Here is an 11,563-nt window from a genome sequence, read left to right as displayed (position 1 = left end):
AAAAGGCTGGGCGGGCGGGGCAGACCCCGGACCGCCCCAGCTCCGCCCCTGCCCCGCCCAAAGCAGCGCCAGGAAGGTGGTCCCGGGTGCCCGCCAGGATAGCAGCCTGGCTCCCCTACGCGCTCTGCCCACGACCCCGGAGCCCACAACCCTAGAACCCACCAGCAGCCTGTCATCCCCAGGACGCCCGTGCGGCCACGGTGCCAGCCCAGCCAGAGGGCCCTCTGGACCCCACTGCCGCTCACCCGGCTCCTCAGTCCTGTGAACGAATCTGAGTTTGGGTTCCGTAATAGAAAGAAAAGGAATTCCCTTGCATATATCTGCCACAGTGGGAAGAATAGATTCCTGGAGAATTTTGACCTTTTTATTTTTAAAAGGTGCTAAGGGGGTGACATTAATACGGAGAAAAGACAACAGAGGTCATAAGGCCTAAGTCGGTATCCCTCAAGCTAGCTGAAGTCACTTGCTTGTGAAGTCCCCTTGGGGGCAGTAACCGTTTGTAGCTAAGAGTCCCGACCTAGCAGCCCCTTCCCTGCTGGCTGGCGCTGGGCGGCTGACTGACTCATCCTGAGCGCGGAAGAGCTTTCCACCTGCTGCGCGCTGCAGTTCAGGGCTTGCTCGTCATGCGTCCCGGCCTCTGCGCTTGAGTCATGCACGTACTTCACTAGTCAAGTGTTCACTTCTAGTACAGGTGGAGTTGAGTGTGAGGTGAGGGGGAGAGAACAGCCGGGAGATAGCCGGTCCCTGGAGCCCACAGTGACAAACCAGAAGCCCTGGAACTTTATCCTTCCACAGTTAAAAAACCTTTAGCTTTCCATGTGCTGTTCCAGCCTTATCTGTCCAACCGCCTATATATTAGCCCCAAACTATTCACACACTGTCTCCCGGTTTTCATTGGTTAAATTCCACTATGTAATGAGCCAGGCAAAACTTAACAGCTACGGGCAACAAGCACTTGCTGTATAGCTCAGGGGATCCTTACCTTAATCTAGGTCACTCTGCAGATCTTGTCTGACTCCTTTGCAGTTGGGTTAGAGCTCCCAGATCCTGGGGGGAGAGATAGGGCCGGGTGCCCAGGATGGGCTCACTCTGGGTCCCTGGGAGCTAGCTGTAGGCTGTGACAGTAAAGGGGCGGTAGCTGAGTCTTATCCTTCAGCAGGCTGGCAGGGAGTCGAGTCCAGTTCCAAGAGTGAGTGGAAGTGTGCAAAGCCTCCCGAGATCCAGGCTTCCACGCGGAGCTGTCATTTGTGGGGCACTTGGCTGGCCAAAGCCCTGAGGTCGCCTCCATTCCTTAGGGGAAAGGCATATCCTTGATCTCTGTGGAAGGAGCTGCAACGTCCCATCTGAACAGGCTGTGGCGGAAAGCAGTAGAGAACATGGGCCGCTTGTGCACTGGAACACACGGATGAATGTGCTTCCACCCACCCAGGTGATTACAGCAGGCTTGTGACCTGTCCTTTACTGCAGCCACCCCTCTCATTTCACTGGTTAATGGCCAGGCTCCATCGTTTCTGCTAACTACATTCCTCCATATGTCTTCTTCTATATCACAACTGCTCTTTTTTGTCTACTGAACAATCCTGAAGTAGACTAGAATAGATGGCGGCTCAGCTTTCTTGTTCTTGTTCCCTTTGAAGTAGCTTTCTCTGATCAGTACCACAACCTCCACGCCCCATCCTGGGTACTCGACCTCAGGGCTCTCTTGGCAGAACTGAGCCCAGCTGCCTTTACTTTGTGGTGGAATATTTGTTTTATGTCATTCAAATATTTCCTCACCCAAACTGGAAGGCAAGGATTATTTTTAAATCTTTTATTTATTTTAAACATTTTTTTAAATTAACTAGGTACATGGTCTTGTTATGCAGCTCAGACTCATAGTGATCCTCCTGTCTCAGCCTCCCCTGTGCTGGGATTACAGCATGCACCACCACGCCCAGTTTTGGTGGCCAGCAGGGCACATGTGGGGTTCAGGGGCTGGCACAGCATGTAGTAACAGAGATCGAACCTGGGTCCTTGCAAGTGCCAGGCAGGAACTTAGACCACAAAGCTACCTCCCCAATCAAATCTTTTTTACTTGGTACAGGGTCTCACTATGCAGCTCGGACTTGTGATCCTCCTGTCTCAGCCTCCCCAGCACTGGGATTGCAGGTGTGTCCCACCATGCCTGGTTTCGGTGGCCTGCATGGTGCGCCCGGGGTTCTGGGAACTGGCACGGCATGCAGTATACTGGAGATTGAACCAGGGTCTTTGTGCTTGCCAGGCAGGTGCTTAGACTGCTGAGCTATCTCTCCAGCCCAGGGAAGGATTCTTTGCTTTCTTTTTCTATGAAATAAAATAATTATTGCAAAAACTCAACCAACTTCCTTCACATATCACAAGCCAGAGCAGAGAAGCTAAGGAGATTATCTAAGAATCTAGCAAAGAAGGGTAGGATGGCCATGGCTAGCTTGGACAATCCTGGCTCCTCTCCAGGGACAGACACTCTGATACTCCTATTTGAAATCAAGGAGCACTGAGAATGGCTCTATGCAATCTGCTACAAAACTCCTTCATTTTTCTAGGGTTAAAATGCAGAATATTGGGTTTGGGCTTATAGCTAAGTGGTACAGCACTTGCTTAGTTAACAAAAAGAGCAGAACTTTCAGAGTTCTTTCTTGGGCCTTGAATCTTGAGCATATCTCTTTACTTCACTCAGTCTTACTTTTGCTGTCTGGATTAAAACCATTTTAGCTTAAGGTCATCTGATAAAGAGTTCCTAAGAATTTCTGCCCAGAAATAATTATGTTCCACTTTGCATTTATATTGCCCCTTTGCTTAGAAGAGCTCAAGATGTTATTTATTTCTCCTTGGAAAGGTTCTTTGGATTTATAGATAGATATACAGACTAATCTGTGACCTTTAAGAGAAGACAATAAGCCACTGAACTAGAGAATTATAAATAGCCTAGCTTAAATTGTTGCTGCTTGTGTTCCATTTTGTTTGATTTCTTTGTGTCCAGAGTTATATAAAATTGTGGTGCAACAATGTAACACAGGTATACTTAAGTGATTTTTAAAAAGATAATAGAAAAGTAGGCATAGATACAGATACACAGATCTGTGGGTGTTTTGGATGAGTGTGAAGGGCAACATTTGATAAAGCACAAATATCAGACTTGGTAAATTAACTCTATCAGCCAAATATGTTTGAATTCCAGTGTATAGGCAAAATTTGCCAAGATTCCTCTTGTTCATGAACATTCCTTCACCCTACCACCTGTCACCCAATGTCAACTACCTTCACTGTATAGCACAGGGCCTTGAATACTGAATTTCACTGGTGCCTCAGGCTGTATTTGAGCTGCTCTCCAATCCCACTGCAAGGTTCTATGCTAAGTGCTAGTACAGAACACAAATAGCTAACTTTCAAACATTCACTGAAAGTACAGTATCAGATATGCCACCTGCCTTCTGACACCACTATAAGTGGAAGAAACTTTGTCATTTGTAAATTTTTGTTGAGTTTACTAAAAATAACCTCAAATAGTATCTTAAGCATTAGTCCTGTAAAATGGGTTAAAAATATTCTAGACTGAACCAGGCATATAGCTCAGTGGCACAGCACCTGCTTGGAAAGCATGAGGCCAAGTTTGACTTCTGGTACCAAAAAAAAATCTAATTCAAGGTTCTGGCAAACAGTAATTTATCTAAAGTCACAGCTTAGTTGGGCTCCCAAGCTCTGACTACAATTCTTGGGCCTTCCCACCACTGTGGGGAGCAGGATGAACACTCTGCTCACCTACATGAAGGACAAAGCACAGGTCAGACGCAGGTGCCAAAAAGCCTGCAACAGTAAATTAAATCTTAAGTGGGGAAAGGTTTCCAGAAATGCTACCAGAAGCATATGGGCCTCTGGAATCTGAGTAGTCTGTGACAGGAAGAAGAGCAGGGTGAGGTGCATGAAGTGCAGGGGACAGCAGAATCATTGGGCAGGAAGCATATGGCGAGCTCCAGGGAACACTGAACAGTCTCAAGGGGGGAGGATGCAGTGGGGATACAAAAGGGTGGTTTAAGACCAGCCTTTGGATGGCATAGGCCATGGTAAGGAATTGGAGGCAAGGTGTTTGAGACAAGAGTCTCACTATATAGGCCAGGCTGGCCTCAGACTTGGAGCAAACTTCATGTGCTGATTATAGGCATGTGCTACTATGCCTGGCTAGGCTAAGGAATCTACCAGAAGCCTGTGGAAAGGCTAATCTTTGGAGAGTATGTAGCTCTTATTGTGGGCCAAGTGTCTGTGCTAGAATCTTACAAAGGACAGGATACAAGAGTTCTCAATACTCTTGCGATCAATTATTCATCGTCCATGAGTTCTCTTCTTTCTCAGATGGATCAAAAATAAACATTTAATTGCAACTTCCCTTAGACATTGCCTCATTAAACAGTATCCCACTTGACCAAGGCTTAAGCGCCTGCCTGGCAAGCACAAGATCCTGAGTTCAATCCCTGGTACTCCCCCAAAAAAGGTACCCAACACAATTTCCATAAATTCTATTCGTGCTTGGAAAGAATGTCTGAGAACTCCTCTATGCTTTTTCCTTTAGAGGCTCTGTAAGACTGCCAGTCAGGTGCTCCCTTACTACACACTTTCAGTGTTTGAAGACTCACAGAGGTCAGGGATACAGCTCGATGGCGCAGCACTTGCCGGGCAAGCACAAGATGGTGAGTTTGATTCCTGGTTAAAAAAAACAAAACAAAACAACAAAAACCACAGCCCAGAACTCTGGCTGCTATTCACTCCTCTGTACACATTTCCCAGCTGGGCATAACAGCAGCAGATGCTGCCTGTTATTGTTCACAACCTAGCAATGTGTCTAACAGTCTGTGCAAGTTTTCTGCATGCATAATACCACTTTCCTCCATTAAGGGGTGCTGAGTATGAAGAAACATGGTATACACGCTCACATTCCAAGCAAATCAAGTCTAGTTGCAGATTACTCCTGTGCTCAGAAAGGGTAAACCTACCTTAAATGTTGGCAATTTTACCGTAAAATTTTAGCACCTGTGCTACAGAGAAATTGTTAATGCTACACTAGCAGAATTATGGAAGACATATGAACCGGAGTATTTTGTTTTTGCTACAACACTGAGGAAGACTTCAAAAGAGTAAGTTTAGAAGTTTAGAACTGGGTTCAACTAAACAGAAACAGAAGGTAACTGACTAGTTCAGAAGAGACAGAATTTCAAGTTCAGTCATGACTCTTATTAACTTTATGAAAGGGGAAAAGTAGTTTTCGTTTTCACTGACAAGAATTAAGAGAATTGTACGACAAACGCTAAATTTCTAAATTCACAATGTATGGTGGTTGCTCATTATCTGAAGGTGCATTTCAAGGCAGACACATAACTGTATTCATACATGCACGAATACACTAAACTCAAATTTCTATTGAATTTGTCTCTTCTACAGAACCTTCTAAAACCACAGGACATCCAAACAGAGCTTCCCAAGAAGCTGGAATTACCAATCTGCAGCTTCAAATTGTGAGATTACATGTATTAGAAAAGGGGTCTCAAACTTCAGCATGCATCTTTTCATTATTATTAAAGGCAGGTGCTGTGTCCCCACCTCATTTAGTGAGGTTCTGTCTTTTGAGTGCTGGGGACAAAATCCAGGGCCTACTATATGCTAAGCAAACCCTCCACTACTGAGCTGTCCCAAACTCTAGGTCTCTATTTTTAACTAGTGCTTAGATGACACATGTTGCCAGCCAGGGTACCACACTTTGAAAACCACTGGCTTAGCTTTCACAAGAAAAAGTTTGGAGTAGGCAGTAGAAAATGTAAAACATCAGGGAACCAGGTATGTGAAAAACCTCAGTGTAAGATGAAAATCTCTGGAAAAGGAGGAAATTAGTTGGCCCTGCCAAATATCGAGATAAATTAAAATAGAAAGAAGCCTCTACATCTGTTAATGGTCAGGTTTTTGCCAATCTTTGAGAATACAGTTGCATCAGAATAGTGGAGGCGGAAACCAGATTTGCTGTGGGCGACCAGGAAATGTAGCTATGAAAGGACCAGAAAGACAGAGGAAGACAGCCTGGCAAATTATGTTAGGTTTCCAAATCTGTAGGCTGAAGTCAAGGAAGTGAAATGGAACCAGGACACAAGACCACAATAATCTGTGTGTCAGGAAAGTTCTTCCTGGACACAGGGGCACATATTTGTATCCCAGCAATCCCAACACCTTTAGCAGCTGAGGCAGGACCAGAAGTTCCAACCCAGCCTAGACAACTGGGTGAGACCATGTGTCAAAAAATAAGAAGAGCTGGGAATTCAGCAGTGTCCAAGGTTCAGTCTAGTACTGCCCAAAAATAGGGTGGAGTGGAAACAAGAGTCCTGTCAATGCCAGGTCTTTTTTTTGGTTTGGTTTACTTTTATAGTCTTTTTATGTAGTTCAGGCTGGCCTCAAACTCACAGCAATCCTCTAGTCTCAGCCTCCCTCCCTGGAGCTCCAATACAGGGGTGGGCCACCACATCTGGCTCTCCCTTTGTTTTACATTCCTTGATAACTTTTGGATTTGAGGGACTCTACTCCTATGTTGTCAGTTTTATGGTGTTTTTCTTTATCCTCTTTTCTTCAATAGAATAGGTTCCAGCAAATATTTCCTAATTTAACAAAGATCTATAGGTACAAGCTGATTATAAAACTTCAGATCCCTCCCAAATAAAACGAGTATCAGTTAAGTATTACAGAGTAACAAAGGCACAGAAAAAGATGGAGTTTACTGCTCTTCACAGAACATTAAGAGACAGTCTTGGTAAGATTTGAACAGACTATACCAAGAAAAATGAGAAATCAGGGTGATCTGGAATGAGAAGCCCTTCAGATTGAGGAAACATTACAAAATGTGTGGAAGCAAGATGTGCTTGGCCTGTATCAAAGGCACAGCAAGGAGGTTGTGACCCAACCAAACTTTGGGCCTGAATGTAGCTAAAATCAGAAAAGTAGCCACAGCCTTGCTAGTGGAATACTGTGTAACAAGATCAGAGTCATGGTCAGGACAGAAATGATTTTCTATACTGTGAGGCTAACTAACACCCAGAGAACAGAAGCACTTCATCACTGGGAGACTAGAGAGAGGCCTTGTAAAGACTTCAAAGATTTTTTAAAAAGTAAACCAGCAGCCCCACAAAGACTGCAAAGAAAATAAAAGGAAACTAGCAAAGAGTTCAAATTCAGTAACAGAAAAACGTAACATTTTTCTCTCATCAAATCAGCAGACTGTATAGTAACAATTACCCACTGCTGAGGACAACACTAGGAAGCAAGCATTTTCATGCCTTGAAGACTGGAGCACAAACTGCTATAAGCCTTTAAACAATCAGTTTATCAGAATGAGTCAAGAAACTGGAAAACAAATTCTTTAACCCCAAGATTTATGAGAAATGTTATAAAGATTAACTCAAAAACACTAGAAAAATTATGCCTTTGAATCCACATTTAAACCAGAGAAGTTACTCAACTAGAATCTGTAGCATTTTATTTAAATAGATGATGCAAGAGCATTTTCCATTTAAGGAAGACAAAGTATCCATTCCAACTGGTCTTCAATCTAAGTGCTCTAGTTTCTGAAGCTTAAGACAACAGTACTGAAGCAGTTACTAAAAATCTAAAGAAAACAAAGACCCAGATACAAGGTGGACCACGGTATCACAACGTGGGCAGATCCTGCAGATGTCACTTCAGAGGAAAAGCCCTGCAGATTACTAACATGAACAGGCTGAGAGGAAGAGCCAAAGGGGAAAAAGCCAAAGACTATCATGACTAGGACACTATTTTTAAGGCAGAAACTCCAGTAAAGGAAAACAAAAAAAGCCAAGGTTCTTTACTCCACTTTGAATCCACATTTAAAAAGGGGAGAAAAAATTTCCGTGGTGTATTTATGATTCAGTTAAGACTCATCTATACAGAAGTATGTTGAGTATGAGATCCTTATTTCTAAATAATTTGCAAACTAGGTTAACAGTAAAAAATGAAAAGCTAATTTGGGGGAATGCCAGTTTTAAAGTATTTTTTTAAAAGGTTTTTTTTTTTAAATTTCTAATGTATTTGGTTGTTACAGGATCTCACTACACTGCTCACTCATAGTGATCATTTTCAGCCTCCCCAGTGCTGTGATTATAGGCATACTCATGTGGTGCTAGGCACTGAACTGTAGTAGACACTAAAGCAGGAGCTTTACTATGCTGAGCTATTTCCCTGGCCCCCTAAAGTATTATTTATTGTATTTTCAGAAAATATTAAAAAATTCCAAAACCCAGGGAAATCTCAACTTTACATAGTACTTAACCCTAAAGTATAGGAGGACATCATGCTTTAAAAACTAATGGCTCACACCTGTAATCCCAGCACTGAGGAGGCAGCAGCTGTTCAAAGCCAGCCTAAACTGCATTATGAAACTATCTCAAAAAAAACCTAATAAACAGAAAAGCAGTTGTAGAGGAAAACTATTGAGGCTCTCAAGTGGCAGATAGGGAAAGCTGAGTTCCTGAATATACCATGTTGTGCTTTTAAGTGCCTGTATCTGATCCTTACTATTCCTTTCTCAAATAAAACTAGGCCACAGGTTAAGCAACTTCCACTGAATAACCACAGCCTGGAAACTGTTCTACAGCAAGGAGAAATGTGAACCCTGATTTTTATCCTGCTTTCAGAAATGGCAAAAAATAGAGGATAAATTTGAAATGTAATAATCTCATTTCTGTAGTAGTAAAGATTGAATCTAGGGCCTTTATGCTGAACTATTTACCCAATCCTTTTTCTGTATTTCAAGAAAGGGTCTTACACTGTCATCCAGCCTCCTATGCTAGGCTTTAAATTCTAATTTTCCTGCCTCAGGCTCCCAGTCCCAGGGAACCAGGAATTCAGGCATGTCACCATCATGCCCAGCTCAATCATAGATCTAAGTTTCCACTACTAGAATGCTAACTCTTAAGGACAGTTAATAGCTACCACCTATTATGCTAAACATTCACTGACATCCAAGTCCAGGTCTGCCAGGTTACAAAAGCAATACTGCATCTACTTCCCATCCTATTTTATTAGAAAAATATTCAAAGGTGACCAATTAGGATTTTTTCTTCACCCATAGCATTCACTACTTGGGAAATCAGACTGTCAAGTTAAGTCCAATGCTTGACAGAATACTAAACACAAACACACAATAAGCTAAAAGGGTTGCAACAAAGCATAGTACAGAACAGAATGGAGGCATGTCAGCAGTGAGGATGTTGTTAGAATGACAAAGGCTAAGGCTGTTCATAATTTGATTATTAGTTCCCTTATCAAAGGGCTCAGAAAGGAGCAATGGGCCCAGACCCAACTCAGCTCTTCCCTCTTCTGAGCTCATGAGGATAGTGCATGTCCACTCTGATAGCAACAAGGCATCTTCTCCTTTGTGGGAGACTAGGACTTCCCAGCCTCCAGAACTACAAACACCCAAGTGTCTACTGACGGACAGATACTGAACAAAATCTAATGCTTACATATTATCTTCCAAATCTTTCAGGAGATGGTCAAAGCAATTCAGAACTAGACTAGAACTCACAAAAAGTGCTTTAAACAATTTATTTAACTGAAATGGACTTAAGTTTGTTTCTGAAGTGACTTCCATTTATTTTGATACATCTTTTCCCCATGATGATTTACAGGATCTTCAAGCCAATATAAATACTTTATAAATATTTGAATTTGTGGGTATACACCTGCGCAATACCTCAGCAGTATCTTTCAGCAAGAAAATACTGAAGAGTAAAGGTTAGACACAATTACTGGGTACAGTGAAAATCTGCTGCAAATATTTCTGAGGTAAGAAGGCACCACATACCTGTTCAACTAAAAAAACCACCCTTACAACACAGGATGATTTTAATTTTACATAGGACCTAGAACACTTAAGCTGCCAATTAGGTGCTGAATGGCAGAGCAACGTCCCCAGTTTATGCCATGAATTCATAGGGAATGGGTTCCAACAACTCGGGTTCCTTTCCATTGGTCCTCACAAAGTGTGCTTCTCTGGGAGGGGCAGGCTGTTTAGGAAAAAAAAAAGGTGTTAGATAAAGTACTAACGGGCAGTGTTTTATTAAAGTATTCTTCACAATAACTGAAACTATACTCAATTCTTAAATTCTACACACAAAAATGGAAGACTACCCCTACCAAGTCAAGGTCTCACCTGGCGTTTCAGCTGAACCCAGGTACCTTTCTCTTTGGCTTCCTTCTTTTTCTGATCATTTTCCTTGACACGTTTCAGGAAGCTATCACGACTTTTTGAGTGTTTAATATGCTCAATACGCACATTAATCCTCTTGGCAAGTATCTTGCCCCTGCAGAGAGCAGAAATTAACAAATGTTTTAAGAAAAATAAAATGGGAATACAGAACACTATTTCAATAGTTCTATGCAGTAAATTACCAATATTTTATTCAGGATAAACAGGGTGATGGCTTGACCACGTAATCATTAACCCTCTTACAAAAGGGCTTGAACATCACTACATTAAGGGCGCTCTTCTGATGAGGTGACAGCAGAACCTCTGAACACTAGTAATTTAACCCAAACAGAAATTATTAAAATAATTTCTGTACACCAAGAAAACCAGAACTGTTTAATACCAAACTGTGTATTAAACAGCAAATACACAGCAAATCTACTTCAGACTGTTTCCCCTGACAGGTTACAAGACAAACACTCAGTTTGCCTGAGTTTTAAAAGGATATTTCCTTTGCCCCGCTTGAATGACCAATAAAGACATTAAGTCCAATTGGCAAAGTGAAAGGGGCTTTATAAAATACTAATTAGCCATATGAGCTATGACATTACTTACTTAACTTGCTTGTTTACAACAATGCCAACAGCATGCTGGGTAACGTTGTAGACTCTTCCCGTTTTGCCATGGTAACATTTGTGAGGCATTCCTTTTTGCACAGTACCCATTCCCTGGTTAAGGACAGAAGCATTATTCCAGTAATCCCCTCTTCCTTTTATTAGCATGGCTAAGACACATTAAGATTTCCTACAACAGCAACTCAAGAGCTTTCAGAGCCGGTGAAATGTGTTTTTCATATTGCTTAAAGCAATCATAAAGACAATCATCATTAAGCTCTTGACTGTGAGGATAGTTAAATGCTTTCACATAAAGACAGCACTCTCTATCGCATGGACCAAACTCAGGACCTTGTGCTTAATAAGTGAAGTACTTATGCCTCTGAGCTATCTCCCTGGCACACTTAAGAATATTACACTAAGGTGTTCCTTTTTGTGATAATCAACTTATGACCCAATCCCACTTCTCACTGGGTAATTTTAGCAGATGATGATAAAAGAAATTAGGCCCACTAAACATAGAAGTTTTGCTCATCTGTAATCCCAATACTTGGGAGACTGAGGCAGGAGGATTGCCATGAGTAACAAAATAGAACTTTAAAACAGCACTTTTTCGGGTACAATGTGACTAGCCAGCCCCAGACAGGATTTACCTAACCATATGATTCCTTTAGAGAATTTTATTTTGGAACCGGGA

General features: G+C 42.3%; 2 non-coding genes across 2 annotated transcripts; both read right to left on the bottom strand.

The window, feature by feature from the left end:
• Nucleotides 1–10,698: 10,698 nt before the first annotated feature.
• LOC111816742 lies at nucleotides 10,699–10,826 on the bottom strand. Its single transcript, XR_002821079.1, has one exon. It is a non-coding gene; the product is annotated as a small nucleolar RNA SNORA27 (small nucleolar RNA).
• A 248-nt stretch (nucleotides 10,827–11,074) lies between these two features.
• On the bottom strand, nucleotides 11,075–11,145 carry LOC111816739. The gene has a single exon (XR_002821076.1). It is a non-coding gene; the product is annotated as a small nucleolar RNA SNORD102 (small nucleolar RNA).
• Between the last annotated feature and the right edge of the window lie 418 nt (nucleotides 11,146–11,563).

Source organism: Octodon degus, unplaced genomic scaffold, assembly GCF_000260255.1.
Source record: "Octodon degus isolate 3935 unplaced genomic scaffold, OctDeg1.0 scaffold00038, whole genome shotgun sequence".
Lineage (NCBI taxonomy): Eukaryota > Metazoa > Chordata > Mammalia > Rodentia > Octodontidae > Octodon > Octodon degus.
The sequence above is the reverse complement of the archived record's forward strand: the minus strand, read 5'-3'. Positions and strand labels throughout refer to the sequence as shown.